The 10,128-nt window shown below is 46.7% G+C and overlaps 1 long non-coding RNA gene across 1 annotated transcript in view; it reads left to right on the top strand.

Annotated features, from left to right (window-relative positions):
• Window positions 1-424: 424 nt before the first annotated feature.
• LOC122941057 overlaps window positions 425-10,128 on the top strand; it is a 29,288-nt gene continuing 19,584 nt past the window's right edge. The window contains exon 1 of the long non-coding RNA XR_006390412.1: window positions 425-545. This is a non-coding gene — a long non-coding RNA (uncharacterized LOC122941057). The remainder of the gene's footprint in view (window positions 546-10,128) is intronic.

Genomic DNA, 10,128 nt, shown 5'->3' with positions numbered 1-10,128 from the left:
TTGTGTTTCCAGTTTGTGAGTTTCTGTGTCATTAGAGATAGAACTTCCTGCACTGATCTCTCCATTAATTTTTATAGGACTTCCGAAAAATGTTTTGGAAGTCCCATAGAAGGCAAAGGAGAGAGGTGCATTGTGCTCCTGGCACAGTGAGACCAGGCCCTATTTGGAGATAGGGGTGATTCCCAGAGGTAGGACTGCACCTATCAGATGGGACAACCTCTTTATCAGAGATTATGAAAGCAATGAAATTGAACATTGATATTTATTATTTTAGAAGGTTTTATATTTTACTTTCTTACAATGAGTGAAATTTTGTTTTGTAAGTCTAGAAAACTATTTACAGCTTTCCCATCTGTTTGGCCATTGTGTTTCTGTTTCTTTCTATTTATATAGTTTCTAATTAAGCTCATTATTCCCCAGGCACTGCTGAGATATAATGTCCCTCTCCATAGAAATGATGGTACCTTCAGGATCCGTCTGGATGTAAGACCAATTCAGTGCACTAGAGGCCTCCCCACAAAGCTTCAAATCAAAATTTTTGTAGTGTGAGTCTGAATATATGGTAACTTAGAGAGAGAGTAGAAATAAAGTTGCGGCACTCACCGAAGTGTATAGCGATTTCATTTATTGTAGCTTCCTCGGCGGGTAGCTGAAGGGATCCAGGGGCGGACACAGAATTGCGAGCGGCGACGGCCGTTTCGCGCGCTAGAACGCGCTTCCTCAGGCCACTTGTTACGTCATAGCGCATACGTGCGCTTTATACAGGTGGATAGAGGGACGGCCGACGCCGTCAGCAATTACCTCACTCCCCCGGATATGACGTGATTAAAATACATGTAAACAAACAGGTAAGATTATGTTACAAGCATTCAGTGAGGCAAAAACAAAACAGACAAAGAAAACATATAAAGGAAACACCGGACATTAGTACATCCATACCGGACAAGCGGCAGCATCACATCTATAATGGAAGTTATAGATGGTGAAATAATTAACATGGATAGATAGGCCAAAGATTTGATGGGGGAGATGAAGGGATCCGCTTTTACATGGGAAAGACAAGTCGCATTCGGTTACTACAAATCAGAGCGCATGAGGCTTCACAAAAACACAGACATGTCATTTCTATCATTCATTCCTACCGCGTGCATGGCCTCCGTGCGCATAATCCACCTTGCCTCCCTCTGCAGGAGCAGGTGATGCCGATCACCACCCCGAGGGATGGGACGGACATGCTCTACGCCCGCAAAGGAGAGGCAACGCGGATACGCGTCGTGGGCCGTGCGAATATGTTCAATGAGGCGTGGACTGCCTCTGCCTGATCGAATAGAGCCTATATGTTCGCGAATGCGCTCGAATAGGGGGCGAATTGTCTTTCCGATGTAAAAGCGTTTACAGGGACAAAAAAACACATATACTACATAGGACGTACGGCAATTAATAAAATCCCGTACTGTGTGTTGAACACCACCTATTTGTAGATGCTTTGTGCTGACATTGAGTGTGCAAAAGGAACAATGGCCACATCTAAAGTTGCCCACCGGTTTTCTCAACCAACTTTCATCTCTAGGTGAGGAAAATAGTCTGAAGTCTGAATATATAACATCAAAAATACAACACAATGTTTGTGTAATGACCCCCTATCATGACACATGACACACTAAGGGCTTTTTCAGACGGCTGTAGTGTTTTGTTGTCAGCAAATTGCAGATCCCCAAAACACAGATACCGGCCATGTGAGTTTAACATTTTGTGGAACGCACATGGCCAGCCCTATAGTAGAAATGCCTAATCTTGTCCGCAATTGTGGACAACAATAGGATGAATGATCCTTAAAGCATTTACTCCCTGGCTGCTTCCTTAATTTTCCAGCAGAGCAAATAGTGCTCTGCTGGATCAATGAGAGATGTGTGTCTGCACACTACTCTCTATCCCTGGCTGACACCGAATTGTATAACTACTGCAGACAGGAGGGTGCGCAATCTTGGAGAGGAACACAGCTATCTCCTTGCTGAAAGATTCTGCAGTACACTGAAAGGAGATGAAAACTCTGATCACTGGAAACTAAAGGACCTTTCATGTCATGAGTCTAAGGGGCCAGAAGCAGGAAGAGAATACTGGGGAAGATTTTTCAAACTGGTGTAAAAGAAAACTGGCTTAGTTTCCCATAGCAGCCAATCATATTCCACCCTTCTATTTCAAAAGAAGATCTGAAAAATGAAAGGTGGAATCTGATTGTTTGCTATTGGCAACTAAACCAGTTTTATTTGACACCAGATTGACAAATCTTCCCCACAGTGTGTAAGTGTAGAGATCTTTTAATAAAGATAACCATGTGTGTACTGTATATGTCTGAGAGAAAGATGTATATGTAGCAGGACTGTGTTTGTTAGGTGTGTTTAGCAGTGCTGTGTGTATACAGTACAGACCAAAAGTTTGGACACACTTTCTCATTCAAAGAGTTTTCTTTATTTTCATGACTATGAAAATTGTAGATTCACACTGAAGGCATCAAAACACATGTGGAATTATATACATAACAAAAAAGTGTGAAACAACTGAAAATATGTCATATTCTAGGTTCTTCAAAGTAGCCACCTTTTGCTTTGATTACTGCTTTGCACACTCTTGGCATTCTCTTGATGAGCTTCAAGAGGTAGTCACCTGAAATGGTCTTCCAACAGTCTTGAAGGAGTTCCCAGAGATGCTTAGCACTTGTTGGTCCTTTTGCCTTCACTCTGCGGTCCAACTCACCCCAAACCATCTTGATTGGGTTCAGGTCCGGTGACTGTGGAGGCCAGGTCATCTGGCGCAGCACCCCATCACTCTCCTTCATGGTCAAATAGCCCTACACAGCCTGGAGGTGTGTTTGGGGTCATTGTCCTGTTGAAAAATAAATGATGGTCCAACTAAACGCAAACCAGATGGAATAGCATGCCGCTGAAAGATGCTGTGGTAGCCATGCTGGTTCAGTATGCCTTCAATTTTGAATAAATCCCCAACAGTGTCACCAGCAAAGCACCCCCACACCATCACACCTCCTCCTCCATGCTTCACAATGGGAACCAGGCATGTAGAGTCCATCCGTTCACCTTTTCTGCGTCGCACAAAGACACGGTGGTTGGAACCAAAGATCTCAAATTTGGACTCATCAGACCAAAGCACAGATTTCCACTGGTTTAATATCCATTCCTTGTGTTCTTTAGCCCAAACAAGTCTCTTCTGTTTGTTGCCTGTCCTTAGAAGTGGTTTCCTAGCAGATATTCTACCATGAAGGCCTGATTCACACAGTCTCCTCTTAACAGTTGTTCTAGAGATGTGTCTGCTGATAGAACTCTGTGTGGCATTGACCTGGTCTCTAATCTGAGCTGCTGTTAACCTGCGATTTCTGAGGCTGGTGATCCGGATGAACTTATCCTCCGCAGCAGAGGTGACTCTTGGTCTTCCTTTCCTGGGGCGGTCCGCATGTGAGCCAGTTTCTTTGTAGTGCTTGATGGTTTTTGTGACTGCACTTGGGGACACTTTCAAAGACTGACTGACCTTCATTTCATAAAGTAATGATGGCCACTTGTTTTTCTTTACTTAGCTGCTTTTTTTCTTGCCATAATACAAATTCTAACAGTCTATTCAGTAGGACTGTCAGCTGTGTATCCACCTGACTTCTCCACAACGCAACTGATGGTCCCAACCCCATTTATAAGGCAAGAAATCCCACTTATTAAACCTGACAGGGCACACCTATGAAGTGAAAACCATTTCAGGTGACTACCTCTTGAAGCTCATCAAGAGAATGCCAAGAGTGTGCAAAGCAGTAATCAAAGCAAAAGGTGGCTACGTTGAAAAACCTAGAATATGACATATTTTTAGTTGTTTCACACTTTTTTGTTATGTATATAATTCCACATGTGTTAATTCATAGTTTTGATACCTTCAGTGTGAATCTACAATTTTCATAGTCATGAAAATAAAGAAAACTCTTTGAATGAGAAGGTGTGTCCAAACTTTTGGTCTGTACTGTATATAGAGCTATGTTTGTTGTCTAAACCTGGAGTGTGTCTTATAGTCAGGTGTGTCTTATTGTCCCAAAAATACAGTATATATGTGGGCCAATAGAGGGGGACTTGACACCTATTTGTTTACATTGTAGATGACATTGTGGCTTGCACTCAGCAGCTGGTGGTGGGGGTTGATGGAGAATGATACTGCACCTCCCAATCACTAGTGTAGCGGAGAGGGGCTCCTGCTATACTCACAGTCAGCAGCCACATTTAAGTGCTGTACAGGAATGTGCAACATAATGTGGGCAGTACCAAGTTTGGGGGAGAGTACTTAAAGGGGTTGTCCCATCATAGAAAATGGGGGCATATTGCTATGATATGTCCCCATTGTCTGATAGGTGCAGGTCCCATCTCTGGGACTCGCACCTATACTGAGAATGTAGACGGGAAAGGTGGTGGAGGGCACACTTCACATGCGCAGCAGTCCTCCATTAATTTCTATGGGGCTGCCGAAAATATCTCGGCAAGTCCTCAATAAAAGAAATCGCTGCTCTCGCCCGTGCAGAAGCTGAGGCAGCAAAAGTAAGGTCTTCCTTTGCTGCACAAGAGATGCAACTAAATAAAGAGAGTGTGTCAAAAGAAAATGAGAGATCACGCCTGCACACATCACTGGAAGTAGAGAGAGCAAGCCTGCCAGTGTCACTGAAAGAAGAGACAGCATGCCTGCAAACGTCACTGGAAAAACTTGCCACAGAGAAAGAAGCGACAGCCGCCGTCGCCACCAGAGCAGAGTTCCTAGAAGCCTTGGAGTTCCCCGAATCTGAGAAAATCAGCCAAGTACTTGGGCCAGACCTAGATGAACAAGATCCGACACAGCATGTCTCAGAATACATCCATCAGCATCTCAAGACAGATGACGACTATGATCCAGTATATTAGCCAGCTTATACAGAGTTCCAAAGATCCTACCTTGAACCGTAGTACCTCAAGCAGGACAGTATGCGATAAAACAATGCTGACCACAACTACCGCCCCACAGAACAAAAACTACAACCTTTGCTTCAACTTAAAGAGACAACCTTCGCGTCAGATCGGTATTATACAGATTTTCATAAGCCAGAAACCCCTAAAAGGTATGGTGATACACCACACATGCAGCATAACAACGGCACACCGGGTAGTATTGGCGCTAACCAGGCTGCCATAGACTTCACTAAGTTATTTTCTAAATGAGAGATGGTTACCATTCCACCCCCCCTTCGTGGTGTTTGTAGACTTTGTTACTCAACAGGCAAAGATTAGAAATGATCCCAGTTTTGACTTTACATTGTCATGTCCCATTAACCTCATAAAACACCAGTGGCAGTCCACAAAACAAACGTTTCCTCCACAGGTTCTCCTTACAGGTCGTTTAAATCTTCTCAAGAAGAGAACATACACAAATATCTTCCCAAACAATGCCCCCTGCACAAGAAACCACATTCTCTACTAAAATGCAGAGCCTTCAGGGAGAAGTCTTTAGAGGACCGCAAAGAATTCCTCAAAGAAAACAACATCTGCTTCAGGTGCTGCGCTACAACATCACACTTTGCCAGGAACTGTAAGGTCAGTGTGACATGCACAGTATGCGGTAGCACAGAACACAACACGGCTTTACACCCTGGACCACCCTCTCAGGTATCATCCCGAGCAGAGGAGCATGACAGAAAGCAGATAGACACCGATATAGATACCCAAATAGTCACTTCTCACTGTACAGAGATCTGTAAAGGACTAGCAGGAGGGAAGTCCTGCTAAAAAATCTGCCTTGTCAGAGTTTATCCGGTCAGCCACCGAGATGAGGTGATCAATGTATATGCAATCTTAGATGATCAAAGCAACAGGTCTTTAGCTAAATCCACCCTCTTCGACACCTTTAACATCATAGGGCCCAGTTCTCCCTACTCCTTAAGGACGTAAGCAGGTACCGTTGAGACGACGGGGAGGAAAGCAACTGGGTACAAGGTAGAGTTTGTGGATGGTCAGACCTGCTTGTCCCTGCCAACCATACTGGAGTGCAATCACATTCCTGACAACCGGTCAGAGATACTTACACCAGAGGTAGCGCATACCAACCCCACCTGAGGCGTATAGTTCACCTGATACCGGAACTGGACCCAAAAGCCCGGATAGTCATACTCCTTGGAAGAGACATACTACGAGTTTATAAGCCTAGAGTACAGATTAACGGTCCCCAAAATGCTCCATACGCCCAGAGACTTGACTTAGGATGGGTCATTATAGGAGACTTCTGTCTAGGAGGAACCCCCCCAACTGACCTCAGTCAACAGTATGCTCACCAGCACACTTAAAAATAGATGTCCTTCCCTATTCTAGCCATGTAACAACAGTTTCCTGATACACAGTGCTCCTGTGCCTTGTCCTTTCGCAGATACCTCCTGTGAAGACCACTCCTGCGATGGTGAGCAAGATCACTTAGGGTGCCTAGTTTTCCACAGGACAAGAGAAGACAACAGGGTTGCAATGTCCATAAAAGACAGGCTTTTCTTGGATATCATGGATCAAGGAATAGTAAAAGAAAGGGAAAAAGCTTGGTCGCACCTTTACCGTTACGAGACAGCGCTTACCTTACAACAAAGAACTTGTGGTCGAGGCAACCAGGAGAGCGCCCCTGCCCTGCCTAACTACCCTGTTCCCTATGCGGTTAGAGTTGTGCCGCAACCGCGCCATAGTGGGGACGCCTGAAAGAGGGCAAAAGACACACTGTTTAGCAGGAATAATTTATTACAACATAACTCACAAAACCAAACTTTGGAAAGCCATAGACATCTCAGTTTTGGGATGAGGTACATATCGGCTAAAACACGCGGAGCGCCAACGCCCTAACTTCTGGATGACATGCGCTGGCACCTGATTCTTAGAGGCCGCAGACGCGGCACCTATGCGGAATGAGTGTCCTGAGATCGCAGCCGGATCACCGCCGAAACTGGCCACTAAAGAGCGTACATGGGACACGAACTGATGAGTAGTGAGTGGCGTCACTCCGAATGGCAGTAAAGGACTATCCGGCCCGTGCCCAGTTAACGCTGACTGCAACTGACGGAAGACTGCAACGGGGCACCACTGATGAGTCGTGGGGAAAAAGGACACCGGAACTGGGGGACCCGTCTGCGAGGTTTTGGACGTCCTGAGTAGTAGCACATAACCCTCGGTGCTCTGAACCAACTGGCTGACCGTGAGAAACCTGCCACTACCAGGGGAACAAGTGAACTCCCCAGGTCTCAAGAAGCCATAGAAGGCTAAATAAATGGCAGATTTAAGCACCAGGCTGGGCAAGGCCCCGAAAGGGCTCCTATCCAGGACGTCGGACAAGTTGCGGAAAAGGAGCCCGGTGACAGCTTGTCTGCGCACTTGGCCTTCAGACCCACATCTGCCCAGACCCCTCAATGCAGCTTTGACAGCATGTATGGAAAAAACCGATGCCCGTTCAGGATGACTGACCGAGAGGAAATGTTGCACCCCCGACAAGTACGTCTTCACTGTGTTATGGGATAGCCTAAGCTCTGAGTGGCAGTAGCCAATGAAAGCAAGGATATACTCCACGAAACTGGACTCCCCCTGAGGACACTCCTGCTGAAACCTGCAAAATACCCTCCACCCGGTATTATACTCCCTGGTCGTGTTTGGTGAAAGGGACTTGGCTATTAAAGCGTGGGCCGTTTCTAGGTGACTGGTCACATTAGTATTAATGACTCGTGAGGAGAGGGACGGTAGCGCCCACGACATCTGCCTCTGGCATGACCTGAAAGAAAAGGGAGAAATTAGCCCTTGATAAGGCGTCAGCAGCCACGTTTTGAGAGCCTGGTACATGCGAGCTATAGACACGGAAATGATAATGAAGGGAGAGTTGAACTAATCGTCTCAAGAGACACATGACATGCAAGGATTTAGACAATCCACTATTCAAAACGTCAACCACCGCAGCGTTATCAGTAATAAACAAGACAGAGCGATTTACCCAGTTACTGCCCCACACATGGGTGGCTACCACGATGGGGTACAGTTCGAATAGTGCTGAGGTTTGTAGGAAACCTGGGATCTGTCTCACCTCAGCCGGCCATTCGTCTGCGACCCAGTGGGTGCCAAAAATAGCAGCAAACCCTGAACTAGCAGCCGCATCAGAAAACACTACCGGGGATTGGCTGGACAACTCAGGGATAAACAAAGACACCCCATTCCACTGGCAAAGAAAGTGGTCCCACATGTGAAGGTCTGCCAAGGCCTGACTGTCCAGACGCACTGGGCTGTCTTGTTCCGGGGCCGTGGCAAGAAGCACCAGCAACCGGGAGATGAATGACCTGCCTTGCGGAATGATGCGCATGGCGAAATTCAACATGCCCAGTAGCGACTGTAAGTCCGCCTTGGTGACCACCGTCGTGACAGAGAACCTGTGGATGACTTCCCTAATCCTAACTAACTTGTCTGACGGCAACCTGGCTAACATGTCCTGCGAGTCTAGCTCAATGCCCAGGAAGGTGATGACTGTGGACGGGCCTTCGACTTTCTTGGGGGAGACTGGTACACCTAGCTGGGAGAAACACCTCAGTAACTTCCCCAAGTCTAGGGGAGCTGCCCCGGGCCTCTCGATCAGCAGGAAGTCATCTAAATAATGGATGACAAACTCGCAGCAGACTTTATGTTCTAAAATCCAATGAAGGGCCTGAGCCAACTGATCAAAGAGCCAGGGGCTGCTCTTAGAACCGAAGGTAAGCTTGGTGGAGAAATAATATTGGTCCTTCCACTTAATGCCGTGCCACTGCCAGAGCGCTGGCATAATGAGAAGTAACTTAAAGGCGTCCGAAATATCAGCCTTGGACAAACTCGCTCCGGGCCCTAACTGGAAGAATACCTCATGCCCACTTCCTCAGAAGGGATAAGGGAGTTGAGACTAGGGACATGAGAACCATGTGGGGCTGACAGGTCGATGATGAGTCTCTCCTTCTTACTAAATTTGCCCGTGACCACCCCCACAGGACTAACTCTCCACCGCTGAAAGGGGGGCACATCGAAAGGACCGATCAAGAAACCCTTACCCAACTCGGACTCTATTAGTTTGTCTACAGACTCAGGATTCCTGTCGGCAGACTGGAGGTTCTTGCACTCATACGTGTATTCGGGTGTGGTGATTAACCCTGTATGAAAGCCCTTGCAGAATCCTGCAACTAGAAACTGCACGAACCCTGGATTACGATGTCCTTGCAAAAACTTTTGTAAACAATCGGTATTGACCACACTCATGTAGGCTTTAACTGATTTTAATGAGCATGCGGCTCTGGGGTGGGCCCTAAAGCAATTGGTACAGATATGTAACAGACGGCATTGACCAAAATTACAAGACCCGTAATTATAATTATTACAAATCTGGGCCCTACCCAACTGCACGATGGGCCGGCCTAACTTGTCGACTGAGCTAGGAGGTCTGAACACATCGAGTGGCCCAGCCGACGAGCCAGAAGGGAATGACTGTGCACTGCTGGCTGATTTGTGGCACCACTCGGTAGAGTGGAAGATGGACTGACAGGCCGAACAGGAGGGAGCTTTAAGACCCGCAAAATGCCGGCAAAATAATTCAGTATCCAAATTGGACCAATCTGTGACATAACCAAACTGAGTAAAAGCCGCAGCTGCCTTGGCTGAGAAGGAACAATGGTAATCATAAAACGAAACCCCTCCGTACTTATGACCCAACTCCGTAACGCGAAAAAGGTACAGATCAAGTTCCTCCCTCCTATCCGGCCTAGCAGAACATATAACATCTCTGAAAAGGCTAAATGCCATGACAAATTCGGGAATGGTTAATTTGCGGTTAAGCCTGTGGTCACGGCCTCTCAGTACCACCGAGACTTCTCCGCAAGCTATAACCTTATTATCGGACAAATCCCTGGAAGCTATCAGTAAAGATGCAAGGTTAACATCCCTACCCTCTAGGATGTCTTTCCTGACGTTGGTCGGGATAAAATGGGAGGGAGCCACATTGGGAACGGCCAGGGTAGTACGGGTTTCCCCTACAGTTTCCCCTACAGCAGAGGTAGTGGCTACCGGAACCTCAGGGGGGGAGCAGGAACGACCG

The sequence above is a fragment of the Bufo gargarizans genome, chromosome 6 (assembly GCF_014858855.1).
Source record: "Bufo gargarizans isolate SCDJY-AF-19 chromosome 6, ASM1485885v1, whole genome shotgun sequence".
NCBI classification, from domain to species: domain Eukaryota; kingdom Metazoa; phylum Chordata; class Amphibia; order Anura; family Bufonidae; genus Bufo; species Bufo gargarizans.
This window is presented reverse-complemented; position numbering and strand designations above follow the sequence as displayed.